Below are 26288 nucleotides of genomic sequence, written 5' to 3' on the forward strand. Positions count from 1 at the left end.
GGATTTATCTTGGCTTATCCTAGTCCCTAGGAGTGCCCTCCTCAGCCACCGACCCACACTCAGTTGTGGAATTCCCTGGAACTGTTCTCTTGACATTGTCCTCATGTGTTTTCTCTCAGAATTTCCAAAAATGCCACTTAACTGATAGACTCTCTGTAATTTGGCATGTGCTGTTTTCTCTGCCCAGAGAGACACCCACCTTACTCACTGTCCGATTCATGTTTGTGTCTCAGCTAACACATCATTTCCTTTTTCTAAGGCCATGCTAAGCCCTCATTGTCTACTTACCCATATCCTTGGTACACATCTCCTACAAGCACCAATTGCATTAACTACCCTTGCCCAATGTTGATCCTTCTTGCTGACTTATAAATTCAGTGATGACAAGAACTTTCTATCTACATGTTTGACAAAAAGTAATAATGAATTGAATGAATCAAAGGCCTATATTTTTCCCTTGTTCTTGAGTATTCCTTTATCTCTCTGAGAAAGAAAGCAAATGCAAACATCTTGAATCTGCTCCCTACTTGACACGCAGAAATTCAGATCATGGACCAAAAGCTTTTATTTGCATTCTAGATCAAACTGTGTGGTATGCCTTTTTTTTTTTTTTTTTTTTTTTCTAAATGAGTTCATCTCCAGTTATATCCTGGAAGACAGAAGAGAAATGTGGTTCAGGAAATGGAATTCTGTTTGACACATTCTTCTCCAGAAAACCACTGCTCTTTAAAGAACATGGGAACTGTACATTTCTGGGGTATAATTTCTGAGGGAAGGAACAAACAAAAAGGCGTGCAGAGAAGATTGAAAATGCAATTGTCCATTATGCTTGCCTGAGGTAGCCTGGTGATGCCTCTGCTGCAAGTGTTATCTGGAATGAAAGGAAGCTCTTTGGAGCTCATCGGCAATCTTTTTATTTTTTTGGATGGAGTCTCGCTTGGTTGCCCAGGCTGGAGTTCAGTGACACTATCTTGGCTCACTGCAACCTCTGCCTCCTGGGTTCAAGTGATTCTCCTGCCCCAGCCTCCCAAGTAGCTGGGACTACAGGCATGCACTACCATGCTCAGCTAATATTGTGTTCTTAGTGAAGACGGGGTTTCACCTTGTTATCCAGGCTGGTCTCGAACTCCTGACTTCAGGTGGTACACCTGTCTTGGCCTCCCAAAGCACTGGGCATGAGCCACTACCTGCCATTAACCTTTCTTAATTAAAATTGGCCCTTGAATCTTTGATGAAGGCTGCTACCATGGGCTAAAATGATAACTAAAATTCCCAAAACCCAAATCCTTCCCTTTTAGGAGACAAGGGCAGTGAGAAAACACTTCATCAGCACCTCACAGTTAAGCATCTCCAAACTTTCCCAAATTTTCTCCATCTGAGTAATCAGGTGTATAATTGAACACAATGAAGTGTTGAAAGCTTTTTCAATGTAATATAGAAGATTAACTATACAATTATCCCTTAGAAAGCTAAAATAACACTGCTCTTGCATTATAATGTCTTACATAAGATTCTTTGAACTTCTTTGAGGCTATGTAATAGTTTAGTACCCTGTCATTATTGTCTTGCAGTCTGCCCATTATTCAGATGGGAAGACAAAAATAAAGAACAATTTATCCTTCATATTGTGACCTAACCTAATTTATCGAGACATTAAAAAAAAGTCCAATGGACACATATTTACATCATTTTATACAAAATACCACATAACTATGATGAATATTTTTGCTGTACATATCAAAGTGATATTGAACAGAACTATAAGAGGTATAAAATCATATAAATCAGATACAGTAATTTAAAAATATAGCAGGTTGGGGTTATTTATCATAAAGAAAAATATGTCCTTTATGACTCATTGCTTTCTGGGTTATTGCTGAGTGACAGTGCAGCACAGTATTGTGTATTTTGCATAATGACCCAGAGTTATCTCATCAGTTTAAGTTCTCTTTATAACCTCAGGTTATAAAAAGTCAGAGAATTATGTCATAGACTTTTTAAAAATTTTTCAAGCTTGGAATTGAAATATAAAAGGGTACTTTGGTTATTTTGTCAGTCAATAAACAACATATTCAGAGATAAAATTCAGGCAGATTTCACTCCAAAGGCTTACATCAGGTGTTGTACCCCGAGAGGCCCATGGCACCTTGCAGATACTTGTTAGACTCTACCATAATTCATTGTACATCTATTTTCTAATTAAGCTCTCAGCTCTGAAGAAGAAGAATTGAATATTTTTCTGTATAACACAACACTTGACACACAGCAGGCATTCGATTAAGTGTTTCTTGGAGGAAGGATATTTACTTGAAATAGTCCTTGCCATTCGGATTGGCTGCCTAGATGAAGGCTAAAAGGCCCTGAACTTTGAGATACTTAATTCTGGTCAGGCATGAACGCACCACTCTTTTTGTACCAAATGTGGACATGTTTACAGGTAGATTATTGTATCAGTGAAGAATTGTTCTTTACTCAGAAATTTGCACTGTTAAGAACAATTTTCCAAAATATAGGATTACTGAGTCTTTTTTTGTTTGTTTGTTTTGAGACAGAGTCTCACTCTGTTGCCCAGACTGGAGTGAGTGGTGTGATCTCGGCTCACTGCAACCTCCGCTTCCTGGGTTCAAGTGATTCTCCTGCCTCAGCCTCCCAAGTAACTGTGATTACAGGTGTGCACCACCACGGCCGGCTAATTTTTTGTACTTTTAGCACAGACTGGGCTTCACCATATTGGCCAGCCTGGTCTTGAACTCCTGACCTCAGGGCATCTGCCCGCCTTGGCCTCCCAAAGTGCTGGGATTATAGGCGTGAGCCACTGTGCCCAGCTGGATTACTGATTCTTTTCCATATCCTCTAAGACATTGTCTAGAAGCCTGGCCAAGGGATTATTTAATTCTCCTGTCTTAGTTGACTTGCTATTTACTATTATTCAGGATAATAACCCTTATAACTTTCCAAGGGTACCTGTTAGCTCTCAGAAAATGGATAGCAATATAGATGATTCTCATCAAATAGCAATAGAAATGAATGTTGTGTGCAAGATACAAATAATTTTTGACGAAAGATTATAGTTTTATTGTCCTTTATGAACATTAAGCTCTTTTGTACCTAAACTGGAAATCTTGTTTTTCTCGTAGTCACTATACATATCTCCAGTACTTTTGGGACCATCTTTAGCATCTTGGTGGTTTCATCATTAATGAGCTAAAAAAACTCTTTGACATGTGCTCACTTTATATTTGCATATACTTTGTTGTTTTAGCTTTTTGAAAAGTATACTTTGGCAAAGTAAAACTCACATATATTTAATTTGTATAATCATGTTCAAAATATACACCATGGAATACTATGCAGCCACAAAAAAGGATGAGTTTGTGTCCTTCGTAGGGACATGGATGCAGCTGGAAACCATCATTCTCAGCAAACTATCACAAGAACAGAAAACTAAACACCGCATGTTCTCACTGATAGGTGGAAAGTGAACAATGAGATCACTTGGACTCGGGAAGGGGAACATCACACACCGGGGCCTATCACAGGGAGGGGGGAGGGGGGAGGGGGGAGGGATTGCGTTGGGAGTTATATCTGATGTAAATGACGAGTTGATGGGTGCTGACGAGTTGATGGGTGCAGCACACCAACATGGCACAAGTATACATATGTAACAAACCTGCACGTTATGCACATGTACCCTAGAACTTAAAGTATTAAAAAAAAAAAAAAAAAGATTGAAAAATGCAGAAGTAATCCAGATCCCCTAAAATCTATTTTTGTGTTATATTTGATTTTTAAAAAACTGATGTGGAAAACCAAATGTGTCTGTGTGTGAGTAGGGATGGGGTTGGGGTTAATCTAAAGAGTATAGGTTAAATTTTGCATATAATTGAGCAACAACAAGATGGGGCAAATGAGGAAAATAAGATTTCAAGAGTGAGGATGTCAGTGGGAAAGTGATAATTTGTCAAAAGGGAGTACATTAAATAAGAATGCCTGCAGGCCAGGAAACAGGTCAACAAGGAAAGGGTGGGCAGACTCTGAGGTATTGGTGGGAAGCTGACATTGTTGAGGTATTCTTCTTTCAGTATCACTGCAAATTTTTAAAAAGTAACAGCATGACTCTATAGGCATTTTTAAATGAACTATTTGATTCAAGCTCCATCTTAAAATGGGTTATTTGGGGGAAGTTAAGGGACCATTTAAAAAGAGAAATGCTCATTAAGAGATGACACAAGTAAATTTGATTCAATGCAGTATCTGTATTTATAAGTATCTATCTATATATATCCACTATATACATAATTTATGTATCTACCATAAACCAAACTTTTAAAAGCACATAGCAGATTAAAAAGAAAAAGACATAAGCCTTTCCTCAAAGATATGAAATGTATTAGAAATGCAAAGCATAGCAATATAAAACAGAGAAAGAAAGTGAGATACCAGAGAAAGAAAGTAGTAATATCAGTGATTCTGGAAAAAGCCAACTATGGGAAATAATTGCTTCTTGGATAACAAGGACAATTATGGCCCATTCCCAAAAACTTCTTTATATCTTCCTTCAGTCATTAGCTTAAAGGTTATTATTATTATTTTTTTTACTATTATTATACTTTAAGTTCTAGGGTACATGTGCATAACGTACAGGTTTGTTACATATGTATACTTGTGCCATGTTGGTGTGCTGCACCCATCAACTCGTCAGCTCCCATCAATTCATCATTTATATCAGGTATAACTCCCAATGCAATCCCTCCCGCCTCCCCCCTCCCCATGATAGGCCCCGGTGTGTGATGTTCCCCTTCCTGAGTCCAAGTGATCTCATTGTTTAGTTCCCGCCTATGAGTGAGAACATGCAGTGTTTAGTTTTCTGTTCTTGTGATAGTTTGCTAAGAATGATGGTTTCCAGTTGCATCCATGTCCCTACAAAGGACGCAAACTCATCCTTTTTTATGGCTGCATAGTATTCCATGGTGTATATGTGCCACATTTTCTTAATCCAGTCTGTCACAGATGGACATTTGGGTTGATTCCAAGTCTTTGCTATTGTGAATAGTGCCGCAATAAACATACGTGTGCATGTGTCTTTATAGCAGCATGATTTATAATCCTTTGGGTATATTCCCAGTAGTGGGATGGCTGGGTCATATGGTACATCTAGTTCTAGATCCTTGAAGAATTGCCATACTGTTTTCCATAATGGTTGAACTAGTTTACAATCCCACCAACGGTGTAAAAGTGATCCTATTTCTCCACATCCTCTCCAGCACCTGTTGTTTCCTGACTTTTTAATGATTGCCACTGGATCCTTTCCTTACTCCTTATATGAAGATTAATTCAAGATGGATTAGAAACTTAAATGTTAGACCTAATACCATAAAAACCCTAGAAGAAAACCTAGGTAGTACCATTCAGGACATAGGCATGGGCAAGGACTTCATGTCTAAAACACCAAAAGCAACGGCAGCAAAAGCCAAAATTGACAAATGGGATATGATTAAACTAAGAGCTTCTGCACAGCAAAAGAAACTACCATCAGAGTGAACAGGCAACCTACAGAATGGGAGAAAATTTTTGCAATCTACTCATCTGACAAAGGGCTAATATCCAGAATCTACAAAGAACTCAAACAAATATACAAGAAACAAACAAACAACCCCATCAAAAAGTGGGCAAAGGATATGAACAGACATTTCTCAAAAGAAGACATTCATACAGCCAACAGACACATGAAAAAATGCTCATCATCACTGGCCATCAGAGAAATGCAAATCAAAACCACAATGAGATACCACCTCACACCAGTTAGAATGGCAATCATTAAAAAGGTTCTTATTAACAGAGAAGATCACTGAAAGAGGAGAGTAATATTATTTTAAGTGAATCGAGGACTTGATGTGCTCTACAAAGCTCCTGTGTTCTGTGGTACCCTCAACCACATGTACACAGCTTAGCTGAGACCTACCTGTGGGGCAGCTGTACTGTTTGGATGGCTCAGGCAGGAAGAAGAGGCAAAAGCCAATTCTGCACCCAGTTTCTTCTCCTGTCCTTTTCTCAGCCCTAGGTAGAAAAAAAGGGGGAGATAAAATAAGACTGCCTTTGCTGCTTGCTTTTATATCTCTGAAGTTACTAACATTTTTCTTTATTTCTGTTTATTGCCAATAGCCTTAGAACAAAATTTGGTTGAAGGGTATGAAAACAAAAGGTAGTAGAGTTCCCTCCAAACTTATTGTTGGTAACTTTTAAATTGCTTTTACAATTTTTTTCCTGTGTATCCTTCCAGTGTTTATCTGTATGCAAGCATGTTTTAGAGAGTTTTATCTGTAGTATAGTTATATTCTTTATTGTTCTAGTTCATTCCATGATTTTTCATAAATATTCTCCTTATAATTATATGTTAATAATTATTTTATATTGCTGCATAAGATTTAGACTCACTATACCTTACTTAGTTGTTTCTCTAATTTTAGGTATTTATTAAAATATCAGTTTGGTATTTTAAATAATTCTGCTGTAAATATTTTGGTGTATGTCATTCTGTTTTCATCGTATCAGTGACCATAAACAATCCTAAAGTAAGTATTTTTAGAGATCTTAGCTACATTAAAATCCGGAAATGTTTTAAAATCTATATGTGTATTTAATATGCTTGTTACATATTATTAACAAGATGTATTAAATTGATGGCAGGCCCTAAAACCATTATTACTGTAGAATATAGAAAATTATGTATTGCCTTAATGTAAATTCCTAAAATTGATGAGAATAACAACATAAGAGGTTGTAAATATAGAAAGATGTTTAATTGTTGAAATATCTACCTCTAAAAAATTAATATAAGATTAGAACAAAGTGAAAACAAACTTCTTCTTTTTAAATGCTTAGAGGTATATACACATACACACATATATTTGACCAAATGAAAATGTTAGTTAAATACAAAATGTGTAAATAGTAGACGAAATAGGAAACCTGTGCCTGGATCTCTGCAGACTCTACCTGTGTCTTTGTCCTCAGTTTCCAACAGTGTGCCCTCGCTATGTGAGCATAAGAAATCCTAGCCATAAGCACAATTGCATGCCAGGTCCTATGAGTTCTAGTGAATCTCTGAAGATTGTCTTCAGTTTGGGAAAAAGTTTGGCAAGTACTAGGAGATAGTCATATTCTTTTTCTTGGCAATTCAAATATGTAATTGCATTGGTGAGAATCTTGGGAGGACATGGTATGGAAAGTTAAAAACGTACTGTTCAGCAGGCAGGTGGGATATATTAAGGAAGATCATCCTAAACCATATGTTCTATAATCAGGAAATCAGGAAAAAGAACAAAATAGACACATTTTATAATCAGAAAACATGTCACTGATTAATTTTGTATCATCCTATATGTGCACACGTGTGTATGTGTGTGACATTTCTGATAATGTAATACACAAAGACCTATCCAAAACAATTGTCTCTGGGTAGCATGATTGAGTAATGGAGAAACAAGGGAATGGGGTGGGGAATGAAGGGAGACTTTTTACCTTGTTACATTTTCTATTGATATATCTTATAACTATATATGTGTATTTATCTTTGTATGTATTTTTATATATATATCTGTTTTGATATTAATATGTATTCAGACCATTTGATGCAGCATTTTCACTTTTAAAAACTTATTATTGGGAAACAGAGATATGAATATAGAGATTTATGTACAAAAATTTAACTGGCTGGTTATTTATAGTTAGCAAAATTTTGCTAAAACAACAGAATTGAGCATTACTGGAATGGTTAAATCTTGCAATACTTCTGTATGATGAAATCCGAAGGCATATCACAAAGATTAATGCTCCTAACCTGATGCCATATAAATAAAGGCTAGGTAAGAGAAAGGGAGGGAAGGCAGAAGAGCCTGGGATAAACAGAAAGAGCAAGAAGAGACACGAAGGGATGGAAGGAAAAACATATTATTATTAACAGATTGGCAGTGATAAATACACCTCAGACATGTGGTTACAGATGCTTTTCCTTATTTTCATTACTTTACTCGTTATTCTCAATATTTGATAATGCAAACACATATTATTTTCATATTGAAAAATATTAAAGTGTTTTAAAAATCCATATTGTTGATTGCTAGGTGTAGGTATATTCTGTAGCCATAGCTGTTGATACATAGTGCCAAATTTATCTTCCAGAAAGGTTGCTTCATAATATACACAGATGTAAATTATCCTGCTAGCTTTTTGCAACCTGCTCTTTATTGATTTCCATCATCCGTGTTGCTGCTTTAATATATTTATAATTCTCAATCTAAATTTATGCTTCTTTCCTGAGTTGAGCGTTTTTCTATTTGTTACATTTTATCTTTTCTGAACTTCCTAGTTCTGTCCTATGTCAAAAAGAGTTTTTATTTAATCGATGTATTAAATGTAGTGCAAATATTTTTTACTTGATTTTTAACCATGATACATTTGACATAAGTGAAAATTACTGATTGGGGTACAAGATTCGCCATTTGTCTGATGGGTATACTAAAAGCCCAGGCTTCAGTACTACTCTGTAGATGCATATAAGGAATCTGTACCTGTACTGATTTCCCTCTTTTTCTATGGAAATCTATACAAATAACAAAGCAATAAAAAATCTAAGGGAATGTATAAGAAGCAATACTTTGCTGTTACTCAGCACTGGGGTACATAAAAGGAGATAATGGGGATTAAAATTGGAAAAATAATTTGGGAAATACTGAATAGTAGGCAAAGACTTTTGGGTTTGTCAGTATTTAATGGAGAGCCATTGGGGATTTTTGAACAAAGTACTGATGTAGTCGGAATTGAGCTTCAATATACCAGATGAAGAAGTCTTAGAGATCTACTTTACGTCATATTATCAGTCATTAGCAATATTGTATTATAGATTTTGAAAGTTGGTAAAAGGGTAGATCTTACGTTAAGTGTTACCACAAGTAATAATAAATAAATAAATAAACAGGGCAGGAGAAAACTTTTGGAGATATCGGATAGGTTTATGACATAGATTGTAAAGTTGGTTTCAGGGGTTTATGCAAATTTCTAAGCTCACTAAGGTGCATATATTTAATATGTCCAGCCTTCTGTATGTCAATCATACCTCAATAAAGGTAATATAATTTTAAGAAGTTTTTTAAGAAAAAAGGTAATATAATTTATTTTAAAATGTAAAAATATATATTTGGACACATAACTATTTTACTGGATAATTTTAATTGTTATAAAAAATTAGCATATTCAACAAATATTAAAATTATATAATTTATATGTTTATATATAACTTTCCCTAGTTCGGAGAAAATTTCTGTTTTTTTATTTACCTTAAAGTTTTTAAATAATGTGGCCAACAAGCATATAGAAAAATCCTCAACATCACTAATCATTACAGAAATGTGAAACAAAACCACAATGAAATACTATCTCACACCAGTCAGAATTGCTACTATTAAAAAGTAAAAAACATAACAGATGCTGGCAAGGCTGCAGAGAAAAGGAAATGCTTATACGCTGCTGGTGGGAATGTAAATTAGTTTAGCCGTTGTGGAAAGCAGTTTGGCAATTTCTCAAAGAACTCAAAGCAGAATTACCATTGGTCCCAGCAATCCCGTTATTGGTTACATACCCAGATAAATATAAATCATTCTGCCAGAAAGGCACATGCATGCATATACTCATCACAGTACTATTCATAATAGCAAAGACATGTAATCAGCCTAAATGCCCATCAACAGTGGACTGGACAAAGAAAATGTGTTACATGTACACCAAAGAATAATACACAGCCGTAAAAAAGAACAAGATCATGTCCTTTGCAGCAACATGGATGAAGCTGGACCAGGCCATTATTATCCTAAGTTAGCTAACACAGGAACAGAAGACCAAATACTGCATGTTCTCACTTATAAGTGGGAGCTAAACCTTGACTACATACAAGCACAAGAAGAGAACAAAAAACACTGGGGTTTACTTGAGGGTGGGTTGGAGGGAGGAGGTTGAGGATCAGAAAACTACCTATTGGGTACTATGCTTATCACTTGGGTCATGAAATAATCTGTACACCAAACCCATATGACACACAATTTACTCATAAGACAAACCTGCACATGTACCCTTAATTCTAAAATAAAATATGTATATTTAAATACATTCTAATTCGATATACTAAATATTATTTTTCTATTTGTGTAAGTTTACTGCTTTTCTTATCACAGATTTAAATATATAGTGTTTGTAATCTTTCTGGAAATATTTTGGGAGATATGTATATACATGCACATATGCATATGTGTGTATATGGAAGTAATTATGTATAAACAGAAAAATTATATATACAGAGAAATTATATTTTATATATTATATGTAACATGTATTTTTTCTGCTACACTGTTAATTACTTTCATTGGTTTTTGCTAGTTTATATTGTATTTATTCACCTAAAGAAATTTGCACACTAAGGACAAATTAGAAAATAAAGAGAAGAAAAAGGAATTAAATATCATGCTCAATCTAACAATTCAGTTAGTCACTAGTCACTCTTTTGTACATATCTTCTAGAGTGTTTCCTATGCTAATATGTAGTCATACTACCTATAATGATTTTTACCTTGTTGTACATTGTTTTGCTTAATAATCTACCGTGATCTTATTTCCACTTTATTATTTTTCTATTATCTCACTTGTAGTTGCTAAATAGAATTCCATGAAAATATCTGACATGATGATTTAACTAGTCCCATATTTTAAATATTATGTTATTTTCAAATTTTATTATCAATTGTGATCAGGTGACTGTTTTGCAAATTAATATTTTCACATATGCTTATTTCCTTAAGATAAATTCCTAGTTGTGGAGTTGTTTGATCAAATGTAATGAACATTTTAATAATCTTTGATACAAAACATCATATAGCCTCTCAGAAAGATTCTACCATTTCACCAGCAATGTGTGGTGGTTAGCAGGGCGTTGGCCAGGTACATGTTTTCTATATGTTTATATTAAGCATTAAGAGTATATCCTATCCTTTAGGAGAAATAGGTGTCTTCTCATTAATTCATTCATATATCTATTATATATAGACTTTTCATAGTTTTATTTGATATTTTAGTTTTTCACTTTTAAAGTTGTGAAGTCAGTTATGACAATCAGTCCCGAGATGTTTCTCTTCTAAATTTATGATATTTCTAAAATTGGTTTAAATTTATTTTAGATGCAAGTATATGAATAAGTGAGGAATAAAATACACACCTATCTGGCTAGTCAAATAACAAAACTAAACATCTATTTCTTTGTTGCTTATGTCTAATAGACATGTGAAAAGTTAGGTTTATCTTTCACTTTGCATTGCTGAAGCATAGTGATTCTTAACTTTATTTCAGCTTATGTTACACAGGTTTAAAGTTGTGTTCTCTGTTTAATTTATCCTGATACTGTTTAGTAGATGTGGAAATGGCATATTAAAAAGAGAGTTTTAAATTGTTTTTCATTTAGGTTCAGACTTTAAAAAATCCATTCATTTATTTGGTGCTGATTTGCAGATTTGACCTCTGTAGCTTTCTGTTGTCTCAAGGAACCAATGAAAACATACTCTTGGTAAGAATTTGTTATTAGTCGACTGTAGTTTAGTTATTGTATAGTGAGACCCCAAAGTCTCAGTGGTATTCACACAATAAAGGTTTATTTCTCATCCACGCTGATGTCTACTGTGTGTCTTCTGCAGCTCTATTCCATGTTACTGTCATTGGGGTTTCAGTCTCACAGAACAACCTCTGACATCACCAGTCTCCTTGCAGATGAAAAAAGGTGCATGGTAAGTTAAGCATTGGATTTTAAAGCTTCTTCTTGGAGGTGAAACACATTATTCAATTCACAATTCATTGAACAAAGAAGTTATATGACCAGGGTTGATGTTAAAGAAACCAGAAAATGTAATTGTCCTCCCAGAAAGGTACAGCAAATATTTTGAACAATAATACTATTACCACATCTGTTCAAGTAGTTTGCTAATATTGACTCTAGAATTACAAAACCGTGCCAGTGGAAGAGTCCATTATGCTTTAATTCATTTATGAAATTTGACCCCAATGCAGCTGTAGGTGAATTAAAGTGGGAGTCTGAAAACTTTTTCTGTAAAGAGCCAGATAGTATATATTTCCTTCTTTGTGGGTCATGCAGTCTCTGTTGCAACATTTGCAACTTCTCAAGACCACTAATATAGCCAGAAAGTGGCCCTAGTTAAATACCTGATATAAATGATGAATTGATGGGTGCTGATGAGTTGATGGGTGCAGCACACCAACATGGCACATATATACATATGTAACAAACCTGCACGTTATGCACATGTACCCTAGAACTTAAAGTATAAAAAAAAAAAAAAACAAAAAACAAAAAACAAATAGGCATATCTGTGTTCCAATAAATCTTTATTAACAAAAATTCCATGGACTGGATTTTATCTTGCTGACATTTGCCAATCTCAGAATAGATTCATTTATGTCTAGTTAGAGTAGAAATTTAGAATAGCCTGTTGAGATCTGGAGTTTTATCCATTCTTGTTAAAAGAAGTTTCACTAGTGGATACAAACTACAATTTTGTTTATGTTGGTCTTATTCCACTATAAGGCCAACCATATTTATTTTAAAGCTGTTAGTTCTGTGAAAAATATTCTGAGAGACAGAGGTATAATTTGAAAAATTATTTTCAATGTACTCACCTTCTTAAACAGGGTATAGAAAAAATGCTCTATACCATCTTCTTGGCTGATTGGAACATGCAGGCAACTGAGAAGACATTGCAAGGGGTGTGGATTAAGATGAGAATGAGAAATTCTAATTTAACTCTTATAGTAGAATTCAACTCTTATAGTAGAATTCAATTCAGGTAACTCTTACAGTTACCTGAAAACAGTACTCATTTCATCATCATCCTCGACAAAGCACAAAACTATATTGCTACTTATCTTCTAAATGGACATAATCATAATCTAGCCACATGCTATAACTAAAGGATAATTATGCTTATATCTTTTGAACCTTTGTAGGAGTTCTTATAGGTAACCATAAACATAGAAATGTCTAATAGAGTTGACAAAGTAAAACAATATTATTCTACTGGATTGAGACTTTCTGAAAATAATAAAATTACATTGCTCAATTTTGTTTTAAGAATGAAAACCTGTGTTTTCTTGCTAAGAACAGGATATATGCAAAGTACTTCCAACTTTCTTCCCCCCCAAAATACAGACCTAAATACAAAGAAGAAATGTTAATTGATTCATTGAACTTTTGAAGCAACTATTTAACATTTTCAATAAAAAGAAGCCTACCTCTAATCCCAGGCGGCAGCTTTACTAAAGACATACATTATAATTATGCTTCTGTTTTCATTTCCTCCTAATAACAGTGAGTAGGAAAGTCTGCTTTCTACATCTGGATTTCAAGCCATCATTCAGACAAAGCTTCATTAAACCCACCAAACACCAAAGGTCACTGTGGTTTTCATATGTTTGTGTTGTAATGTTGCAAAAATGATCAGCTGCCTGCCAAATTTAGAAACACCAGAAAATAGCAAAAGTAAGATGAGGACATATGTGATATGTTTATCCATTTAAGAAATAGAAACACAGATCAATACAATATAGCCCTTGCCCTCAAGGAAATCATTCTACATGGATGACTGAAGCTTAAATTGACAATTAGAATATTTCATGTAAATATGAAGGTGATTTCCATTAAATGACTGGACTGAACTGATCCAGAAAATCACCTTTCTTATTTCAAACACACAGAAATGCCATTTAAAATATAACAAATACACATTAAATATACAGTTGAGCTCAAAATATAAACAAGAAAAAAAAGTCTCCAAATAGAGGGAAGTTAACATTGGAGTGTGAGTGGAAGCTGATGCCCAGGGGTTCATGGGCATTATATTGGCTTGAGCCTTGGACTCTACCACTGTAAGTGAAGGAGACTCTTTGTGTTGAGAATTAGAAATGAATTGCTGCATAAAACCAAGATTCATAAGGTCTGACCCATTTATAAAATTGAAACTATACAAACTCCTAAAACCCAGGAAAAATGGCTCAAAATCTAACAGCCTGCCTGAGATCATGGGCAGAAAGAGTGACCCAAAAGGAATCATCATCTCAGGCTTTCTTCCCTTCAGTGAAGTCAGAGTTCACAATCCACAATCCACACCCCAAAGTAGTTCAATGAAAAGGTCTATTAGAGTTAACTATTCCTGAAATGACATTCTTGCAACCCAGGAAAAACAGAACTTTCACAGAATATAGCTCCTGATGCAGATGAACTTTAAATTTTAAAAATTATAAAATATGCATGATGTGAAAAATTGACAGAGAAGAGAGAGAGAGAGAGAGAGAGAGAGAGAGAAAGCAAGCATACCAAATAGAAGATAACTGAATATAATTAATTCAAAAGTGAATTTAAAATAAGTAGATTTAAAAATGTTTAGATGATAAAAATAATAAATGTTCTAAGAACAATACAGTATGGTATAGGTAGAGACACTGTTGAAAAACAGCCAAACACATTTCTAAAAAACAAAACACAAAATGATTGAAATAAAAATAATAAATCCTCTTGATTTATGATGAAATTTGATATAGTTAAAGAGTGAATATCTTATTTGGAAGACAGAGGTCAGGAAATCAGCTGTGGTCATACAAAATGGTAAGGACATGGGAAAGAGGTTTTAGGAGATATGGAGTAATAGTTGAAGTAAGGGTGTTTCAAATGAAAGAAGAGGGAGAATGAGGAAGGCAAAATATAGTACTCAGACATTTCTCATCTTCATGATGAAAGATTCTCCCTCGGGCCTGAAAGCTTAAGGGAATGAATAACTCCTAACTTTTCAGGCCCAGTCCCAGGGCGCAAGGCCACTTGCACCAGCAGCGTGTGTCAGCAAGATAGCAGAAACAGGAAGAGAGCTGACTGGAAGACATGTACCCCCTGAAGATCAAGAGAGTGGCCGTCCAGATACTGCATAGCAGTTACATCAGCCTGAGACACTTCCTGTTTACAAGAGACTATAAAACCCCCGCCTGATCCTCATTTGGTGCTGATGCCATTTTAGGCCTCAGCCGGCCTGCACCCAGGCACTTATTAAAACAGCATGTTTCCCCACACAGCCTTGTGTTGTTTGTTGGTGTACTCTTGGGGTTTGAACAGATACAAGAGCCTTGCACATGAAAGTCTGATTTTTTTTCAGATTGACTGAATCCTCCAAATCTTAAATAGGGTGAATAGAACACCCATACCTGGTTGAATTATAATAAAATCACATGATATTAAAAATAAAGAATAATGTTTCCTGAAAGAAAACTTATTTACAAAGCAAAAGTAAATGGACCTACAAAAAATACTTTACCAATAATGGCAGGTTCAGAACACTAGGAAAAAGATCCTCATAATAATGAAGAAAAATAAGTGTCTAACATTTCAAATCAAGATTAAATTTTAAAAGTCATGATGAAATAAGGAAATTTCATAGCAAAAATTGAGAGAATTTACTTCTGGTAGTTCTCACTGTAAGAGCTATTAAAAATATGCTTCAAAAAGAAGTATATTGAACCCCAAAAAAGAGTAAGATGAAAGAAACAGTAAATGTGAATACATCGACATAAGCATTGACTGTAAATAATAGTGCTAAGTTAGAAGGTAAATAAACTATTAGAACTGAAATACCAAGCAATTATAGGGAAGGTGAAATCTGGAGGAGAAGGTTTTTAAAGAATTCTGAAGTTCTTATAAACAAAGGAGGCAAGAAAGGTAGATTAGCTTTTCACTGTTTTGAGTATTTGTCTTAAGTATTTAAATGTAGCTACAACAATAGAAGAAAATGTATGCACAGCTTTCAAACAGGTAGAGGAAAAACAAAACAAAAATATAGCCAATTGAATAAAAGGCAGAAAATAAGAAAGACACAATAAACAGTTATGAATACAAAAATAATGTGATATAAATTGCCCTAAGATACCAGTAATCACAATCAGAGATAGTTACTAAATTATTTGCTATCAGTTTTATCAGAAAATGAGATTAGAAAGATAAAATATATCCAGCCACATTCTATTCAAAAGTGCCATCCATACAATAAAACTTACTTTGAAAGATTATTATAAAGGAATGGAAATATAAACATATACTATTGCATATGTTCAAATATGTTCACTATATTTCTGTTTGAAATAACAAAATATTGGAAAAAAAGCAATGTATTCAATGGGGGAATTGATAAATATTTACAGACTTTTTAAACTTATATTCTCCTATTATATTTTTGTAATCAATTATTTATGGTACATATGAATGTAATTGCTTTCAGGTATTTATTTTGCAATTATTTGCATTCTTAAATACTTTGTTAATCATCTAATCTCTATATATTTGTATATTAGCCTCTTCTTTTCATTCAATGGAGAAAAGTAAATTTTATCATGTTGCAGTAGCTACACTTTCAGATAAAAACTAAATCATATGATGGTACCTGTATATCAGTTCTGTGTTAAATGGGAATTCCCCTGAACACTTTAGTATTGTATATGACATTATTTGTTAGTATGATTATATTAGTTATTTCTCACACTGCTATAAAGAATGACCTGAGACTGCATAATGTATTAAGAAAAGAGGTTTAATTGGCTCGCAGATCCGCAGGCTGCACAGAAAGCATGATTAGGGAGGCATCAGGAAACTTACGATAATGATGGCAGGGTGAAGAGGAAACAAGCACATCTTCACATGGCGACAGGAAACAGAAAGAATGAAGAGCAGAGTGCTACACACTTTTAAACAAATATATCTCATGAGAACTCACTCACTGTCGTGAGAACAGCAAGAGGGAAAACCACCCCCATGATCCCATTACCTCCACCCCAGTCCCTCTGCCAACATTGGGAATTACAACTGGAGAGGAGATTTGGGTGGGGACACAGAGCCAAACTATATTAATGATACAAATATTTTTTATCATGCTAAGATAAGTTCTTCAATTCTTAGTTTATATAAACTGAGATAAAACAACAACTAAGAGTTTTTTGCTAAGAAATGTAGAATTTTATTAAAATCTATTATTTCTAGTGAGATGATGATATGGTATGGCTGTGTCCCCACCCAAATCTTGAATTGCAGCTCCCATAATTCCCACCTGTTGTGGGAAGGACCCTGGGGGAGATCACTGAATCATGAAGGTGGTTCCCACATACTGTTTTTATGGTAGTGAATAAGTCTCATGAAATCTGATGTTTTTTTTAAGGGGAAACCCCTTTCACTTGGCTTTCATTCTCTCTTGCCTGTTGCCATGTAAGATGTGCATGATTGTCAGTACTCCCCAGTCTCATGGAATTGTGAGACTACCAAACCTCTTTTTCTTTATAAATTACCCCGTCTCGGGTATGTCCTTATCAGCAATGTGAAAATGGACTAATAGAGATGATCAGATAATTCCTCTGTTTTGCCCTACTGATAAGTACATTAATACTTTCTTGTTATTAAACATTTAAACATTTTAGATTAAACCTTAATTAGTTAGAATGTGCATTATTATATTTATTATTCTGTTTGGCACTTTACTTTGAATAATTGGATTTATGTTTTTAAGTGAGATTATTATTTTGCAGTTTTCTTGAAAACTCTATTTTGTCTTTAAAAAAATCCACCATCATTGCCAATTCACCAAAAGTGAATTGAGTTAAGGCAGGAGCCAGATTTGGTTTGTTTATCATTTGCTAAACACATCATTTATGCTTAGCCCTGTGCCTGGTACACAACAGAAATTCATAAACATTTGTTGAATAAATACTGTAATCCAACTGTTTTCAATAGCATTCTGTTTAAATTAAGTTTTAAAAAATCATTTATTTTTTCTTGAAAATTAAAATATTCTTTTGAAAGAGTTAGAGATTTACATATGCTACCACATTAAAAACATTTAATCAGATTAGCAATAAAAATTTAAAAGTTTAATTTGTAAAAAAAAAAATGCATTTTATTTTCTTTTTCTAAAATAAACATGGGATACATGTGCAGAACATGCAGGTTTATTACATAGGTATACATGTGCCATGGTGGTTTGCTGCACCTATTGACCCAACCTCTAATTACCAGCCCTCATCCCCTACCCTCCAACAGGCCCTGTTGTGTGTTGTTCCCTGCTCTGTGTCCATGTGTTCTCCTTGTTCAACTCTTTAGTCTCATGCCTTTTTATGGCAGCGTAGTATTCCATGGTGCATATGTACCACATTTTCTTTATAAATTCTATTGCTGATAGGCATTTGGGTTGATTCCATGTCAACCTGAGACCAAAACCGGGAAAAGACAAAACAAAAAGACAAAATTTCAGGCCTATATCCCTGATTAATATCGATGCAAAAAAACCCAGAATACTGGCAAATTAAATCCAGCAGCACATCAAAAACTTATCCACCATGATCAAGTCAGGTACAACCCTGAGATGCAAGGCTAGTTCAACATATACAAATCAATAAGCATCATCTATCACATAAACAGAACCAAAGACAAAAACCACATGATTATCTCAATAGATGCAGAAAAGGACTTTGATAAAACTCAACATCCCTTCATGTTAAAACTCAATAAACTAGATATTGATGGAACATATCTCAAAATAATAAGAGCTATTTATGACAGACCCACAGCCAATATCATATTGAATGGGCAAAAGCTGGAAGCATTCCCTTTGAAAACTGGTATAGGACAAGGATGCTGTCTATCACCACTCCTATTCAACACAGTATTGAAAATTCTGCCCAGGGCAATCAGGAAAGACAAAGAAATAAAGGGTATTCGAATAGGAAAAGAGAAAGTCATATTGTCACTGTTTGCAGAAACCATGATTTTATATTTAGAAAACCCCATATCTCAGCCCCAAAGCTGCTTAAACTGATAAGCAACTTCAGCAAAGTCCCAGGATACAAAATAATTGTGCAAAAATCACAAGCATTCCTTTACACCAACAATAGACAAGCATAGAGCCAAATCATGAGTGAACTCTCATTCACAATCACTACAAAGAGCATAAAATGTCTACAAATACAGCTAACAAGGAACGTGAAGGACGTCTTCCAGGAGAACTACAAACCACTCCTCAAGGAAGTAAGAGAGGACACAAACAAATGGAAAAACATTCATCCTCATGGATAGGAAGAATCAATATTGTGAAAATCGTCATACTGTCCAAAGTAATTTATAGATTCAATGCTATTCCCATCAAACTACCACTGACATTCTTCATAGAATTACAAAAAGATATTTTAAATTTCATGTGAAATCAAAAAAGACCCTGCATAGTCAACATAATCCTAAGCAAAAAGAACAAAACTGGAGGCATCATTCTACCTGACTTCAAACTATACTACAAGCCTACAGCAACCAAAACAGCATGGTACTGGAACCAAACAGACATGTAGACCAATGGAGCAGAACAGAGGCCTCAGAAATAACACCACACATCTACAACCATCCGATCTTCAACAAACCTGACAAAAAGAAGCAATGGGGAAAGGATCTCCTATTCAGTAAATGGTGCTGGGAAAACTGGCTAGTCATATGCAGAAAACTGAAACTGGACCCCTGCCTTACACCTTATGCAAAAATTAACTCAAGATGGATTAAAGACTTAAATGTAAAACCCAAAACCATAAAAACACTAGAAGAATACCTAGGCAATACCATTCAGGACATAGGCCAAAATTGAAAAATGAGATCTAATTAAACTAAAAAGCTTCTGCACAGCAAAAGAAACTATCATCAGATGTCATCAGAGCGAATAGGCAACCTACAGAATGGGAGAAAAGTTTTGCAATCCACCCATTTGTCAAAGGTCTAATATCCAGAATTTACAAGGAACTTAAACAAATTTACAAAAAAACCAAAACAAAACATCAAAAAGTGGGCAAAAGATATCAGATACTCCTCAAAAGAAGACATTTACATGGCCAACAAGCACGTGAAGAAAAGCTCGACATCGCTGATCATCAGAGAAATGCAAATCAAAACCACAATGAGATACCATATTATGCCAGTCAGGATGGAGATTATTAAAAAGTCAAGAGGCCGGGCATGGTGGCTCGCCTGAAATCCCAGTACTTTGGGAGGCTGAGGCGGGCAGATCACCTGAGGTCGAGTGTTTGAGACCAGCCTCACTAACATAGAGACACTCCATCTCTACTAAAAATACAAAATTAGCCAGGCATGGTGGTGTATACCTGTAATCTCAGCTACTCGGGAGGCTGAGGCAGGAGAATCACTTGAATCCAGGAGGCAGAGTTTGTGGTAAGCCAAGATTGCACCACTGCACTCCACCCTGGACAAGAACAGTGATACTCTGTATCAAGAATAAAAACAAACAAACAAAAAAAGGAAACAATAGATGCTGGCAAGGCTGTAGAGAAATAGGAACACTTTTACACTGTTGGTGGGAATATAAATTAGTTCAACCATTGTAGAACACAGTATGGCGATTCCTCAAGGATCTAGAACCAGAAATACCATTTGACCCAGCAATCCCATTACTGGCTATATACACAAAGGAATATCAATCATTATATTATAAAGACATAGGCACACGTATGTTTATTGCACCAGTATTAGCAAAAATCACTTATTCTTTTAAGCCTTTGCTTTTCAAGTTCCTTCACCAGCAAGGTAACTGTCAAAGATCTCTTATCCTTAAGAAAACCACACTAAATATTTTATGACATGTGGCTACAAAATGTCTCTTAAAAAGATCCACTTTAAATTGATTTTTTGAATAATAAAAATAATTGAAGATAAATTAATCTCTTAAATTATTCCTGGTTATGTTTGTTTGCCGTTAGGAATGAAAGGAATTAAATATCTAATCTTTTAAGGATCAAAATTTTATTTTGAGATGTCCTATTGTTTCTGAGAAACATTTTTAGATAGTAACTATTTTAACTCTCTACAAATGGCAATAACCTGAGTCAGTATTACAGGGGATCACAGGAAATAAAAAGAAATAGAATTCTCACTTTTTGTAGGCAATTTAATTCCATGGCTCCCTGATCTGGCTGGTGTATGGGTGAAGGATGGAGGGAGCAGGGGCAGAGAGTTTCCTCTGAGACAATCTGTTGAACCTGCATTTCCAGAAGCCCAGGCCATCCTCTTCCAAGAGAATTTTGGTCTGCCCCAGCTGTGTGGAACTATTTACTGGAGAATGTTTGTCAGAACCTTGGCCAGCGATTATGCTTGGCTAACAGCACCATGGGTAAAGGGGAAGCAAGTGTTGTCTCTGTCCTCTCACTAGCCCTTCTTGCCATTGTGCCATCTTTCTTTAACTCTTTTTTTTTTTTTTTTTTTTTTCGAGACGGAGTCTCGCTCTGTCGCACAGGCTGGAGTGCAGTGGTGCCATCTCGGCTCACTGCAAGCTCCGCCTCCTGGGTTCACGCCATTCTCCTGCCTCAGCCTCCGGAGTAGCTGGGACTACAGGCACCCGCCACCATGCCCAGCTAATTTTTTTTTTTTTTTTTTTTTTTGTATGTTTAGTAGAGATGGAGTTTCACCGTGTTAGCCAGGATTACAGGCTTAAGGTACCGCGCCCGGCCTTTCTTTAACTCTTGCAGATGTTTTTGCCTTTAGGTGAATATTATTTGAACTAGAAGACAAAAGTTACTGGGTTTCTCTAAACCTTGAGATCTCCAGTTGAAAACTGAAAGTGAAAATACCTGACTCAGAAGGTTGATGTTGGAGTAGAAGTGTTCAGTGTTGCAAAGAATGTTCTATGGTGCCTACCACACAGTAGGGTCTAAAAAGTAGTAAGAACATACTAGTTTCCTTCAAGTTCTTGTGTTCATATCTTGCTTTAAACATTTGTGTCTTCATTTCTAAATTATTTTGTGATACATAGTGCAAAAATACATACTTTATGATTGTAACAAATCCAACAAATATTTGTAAATATAAAATAAAATATATCAGCCTCCTAATAATTTTTCTCCCTCTTACAAAGAGATAACTGTTGTTAAAGTGTTAGTATGAATAGCACATGTCATTTTTAATGATTTTTTATTTTTACATTTGTATATGTATATATGCATATCTGTGGTACTATAATATATCATTTATCATGTAATTTATATTGTGACTTAGTTTTATCTTTGTGACATTATTTTAAATATTTTTTGTTCCTTCTTTTTGATAACAGCATGGAATATGATGGTATGAATATATTATAATCAATTTTCCTCTGTCTTTGTGGGATGTTTAAATTTTGCCCTTTTAATTTTGAATACAATATAGTACAATTTTCATCCCAAATTAATTACAAAAATTTACAGTTTTGCAAGTTGTATATGTGAATGTCCATTTCATTGTATTTCTTACCAATATTTGAAATTATTAATCTTTTTAATTTTGGCTATGCTAGTGAGCAATTTATACTTCTGTATTTGTTAGTAAGCTTGAACACATTTAAAGGCTATTTCAATGTCTTTTTCTCTTAATCTGCTATACATAGTGTTCATCTATTTTTTTCTATTTATTTATTTCTGTTTTTTCTATTTCACTGTATTATCCGTTCTGAAATGTAAAATCTCTTATGTGAATCTCTTCAATGATTTGCTTGTCAATATAAATATGATGTCAATACTTTCTTTTCAGTCTGTACTTCACCACCTTCCTTGTCATATAAACTTTGTTCTTTAAATGTGTGGGATTTTCTTACATTTGTTTGTTCATTTTTTCCTTAGGTGAAATCTCTCTCTATGCTATGTGGATTCTGAATTTTGTATTCTCAAGCCCTTCCCCAGTATAAAATAGGGCTCATTGATTCCTATTCTATGCTAGGGTTTTTTTTTTTTTCTTCTTCTTCTTCTTCTTTTGAGCTTTTTTTTTTTTTATACATTTAACTCTCTGTTCCAGTTCAATAGTGATTTTAAAAAATGTGACATAAGGCAACTTAATTAATTTGTTTTTTCAACAGCTATTTACTAAGGGCATGCTGTGTGTCTTCCATTGTTCTAGGCCCTAATGACACAAGCATGAAACAACATCGGTTCTCTTATAAAGCTTAAATTATAGTTGGGGAAGTGTTCTCACACTGCTATGAAGAAATACCTGAGACTGGGTTATTTATAAAGAAAAGAGGTTTAATTAATTCACAGTTGCACATGGCTGAGGAGGCATCAGGAAAGTTACAATCATGGCACAAGGCACCTCTGGTGCAGCAGGAGAGAATGAGAGTCAAGCAAAGGGGGAACCCCCTTATAAAACCATCAGATCTTGTGAAAACTCACTCATTATAATGAGAACAGCATGGGGGAAACCACCCCCATGATTCAATTATCTCCACTTGGTTCTGCCCTTGACACATAGAAATTACTACAATTCAGGATGAGATTTGGATGGGGACACAGAGCCAAAACATATCATTTCAGCCGGCCCCTCCCAAATCTCACATCCTCACATGTGAAAATACAATGATGCCCTTCCAACAGTCCCCCAAAGACTTAACTCATTCTACCATTAACCCAAAAGTCTAAGTCCAAAGTTTTCATCTGAGACAAGGCAAATCCCTTCTCCCTATGAGTCTGTAAAAATTAAAAACAAGTTAGTTACTTCCTAGATACAATGGAGGTACAGGCATTGGGTAAATACAGCCATTCCAAATAGGAGAAATTGGCCAAAACAAAGGGGCAACAGGCCCCACGCAAGTCCGAAATGCAATAGGGAAGTCATTAAACCTTAAAGTTCCAAAATGATCTCCTTTGACTCCATGTCTTGCATCTGGGTCATGTTGATGCAAGAAGGGGGCTCCCATGGCCTTGTGCAGCTCTGCCCCTGTGGCTTTGTGGGTACAGCCCAGTTCCTGGCTGCATTCATGGGCTGGTGTTGAGTGTCTGCAGCTTTTCCAGGCACACAGTACAAGCCATTTGTGGATCTACCCGTCTAGAGTTTGAAGAATGGTGGCCCTCTCCTTACAGCTCCACTAGGTAGTGCCCCAGTGGAGACTCTGTCAGGGGACTCTGATCTCACGGTTCTCTTCTCCACTGCCCTAGCATAGGGTTTCCATGAGAGATCCACCCTTGCAGCAAAATTCTGCCTGGACATGCAGCATTTTCATACATTTTCTGAAATCTAGGTGGAAGTTCCCAAACCTCAGTTCTTGACTTATCTGCACCTGCAGGCTCAACACCACATGGAAGCTGTTAAGGCATCGGGCTTGCACCCTCTGCAGCCATACCCAAGCTGTACCTTAGCTGCTTTTAGCCATGACTGAAGCAGTTGGGATTCAGGGTGCCAAGTCCCTAGGCTGCACACAGCAGTGGTCCCGGGGACTGAGCCAAGAAATCATTTTTTCCTCCTAGGGCTCTGGGCCTGTGAGGAGAGGGACTGCCTTGAAGGTCTCTGACATGCTCTGGAGACATTTTCCCCATTGTCTTAATGATTAACATTCAGTGCCTTGTTACTTTTGCAAATGCAAATTTCTGCAGCCAGTTTGAATTTCTTCTCCCAAAATCAGTTTTTCTTTTCTATTGCATTGTCAAGCTGCAAATTTTCCATACTTTCATGGTCTGCTTCCTCTTGAATGCTTTGCTACTTAAAAACTTCTTTCACCAGATACCGTAAATTATCTCTCTCAATTTCAAAGTTCCACAGATCTCTAGGTCAGGGGCAAAATGCTGCCAGTCTCTTTGCTAAAGCATAGCAAGAATTACCTTTATTCCAGTTCCCCAAAATTTCCTCATCTCCATCACAGACTACCTCAGCCTGAATTTATCTGTCCACATTACTATCAGCATTTTGGTCAAAGCCATTCAACAAGTTTCTAGGATATTCCAAATTTTCTCACATCTTCCTTTCTTCTGAGCCCTCCAAGTCTCTAGGAAGTTCCAAACTTTCCCGCATTTTCCTGCCTTCTTCTGGGCCCTCCAAACTGTTTCAACCTCTGCCTCTTTCCCAGTTCCAAAACTGTTTCCACATTTTCGGGTATCCTTACAGCAGCACCCTACTCTTTGTGGTACCAGTTTATGGTATTAGTTTGTTCTCATGCTGCTATGAGGAAATATCTGATACTGGGTAATTTATAAAGAAAAGAGGTTTAATTGACTTACAGTTCCACATGCCTGGTGAGGCCTCAGGAAACTTACATTAAGGCAGAAGGTACCTCTTCACAGGGAGGCAAGAGAGAATGAGAGTCGAACGAATGGGGAAACCCCTTAAAAAAACATCAGATCTCATGAGAACTCAGTCATTATCATGAGAACAGCATGGGGGAACCTGTCCTCCATGATTCGCTTATCTCTATCCTGTCCCAACCTTGACACATAGGGATTACTACAATTCAAGGTGATATTTGGGTGAGAACACAGAACCAAACCATATCAGAAAGTCAGACAATAAAAAAATGATAAAATATGATATATGATATGATATGATATAGTGAAAAGTGAACTCAAGAAGAATAAATCAGTGATATGGGTGAATATTTTGGGTATGGTTTTCAGAGAAGTGCTCTCTGAGGAAGTGACATTTGTGTGCAGGTCAGAATGAGATGAATTAGCCATGATAAGATCTGAAGGAACGACATTGTAGGCACAGCACCTGCAAGGAGGCCAGGAAAGCTGGAGCTGTGTGATGAAGAGGCAGAGTGCTGGAGATGCAACATGGTCTAGAACTGTAGGCAGGAGGCTATCAGAATCAGAATATAAGTACAACTTCAGATTTTGTTCCAAGTGTGGTGAGAAGCTATTAGAGGATTTCGAGCAGGAAATCTAAATGGTCAGATTTGCATCTTAAAACATTAGCCTGGGCACCATGGCTCACACCTGTAATCCTAGCACTCTGGGAGGCTGAGGCAGGCAGATCACTCAAGGTCAGGAGTTCAAGACCAGCCTGGCCAACATGGTGAAACCCCATCTCTACTAAAAAATACAAAAATTAGTCGGGTGTGGTGGCGGGCATCTGTAATCCCAGCTACTTGGGATGCTGAAGCATGAGAATCGTTTGAACCTGGGAGGTGGAGGTTGCAGTGAGCGGAGATCACGCCACTGCACTCCAGCCTGGGAGACAGAGCAGGATTCTATCTCAAACCAAACCAAACCAAACCAAACCAAACCAAAACAAAACAAAACAAAGATTGTTCTGCTACTGTTGCTGTTGGAAAATGGAGTAAGGAGGTAGATGTGTAGAAAAGCAAGTAGATGAGGTTCTTGTATGCTTTCTGCAAAAAGATGACCAATTATCTCCAAAACATGTTAAATTATCTACC

The sequence above is a fragment of the Piliocolobus tephrosceles genome, chromosome 15 (assembly GCF_002776525.5).
Source record: "Piliocolobus tephrosceles isolate RC106 chromosome 15, ASM277652v3, whole genome shotgun sequence".
NCBI lineage: Eukaryota > Metazoa > Chordata > Mammalia > Primates > Cercopithecidae > Piliocolobus > Piliocolobus tephrosceles.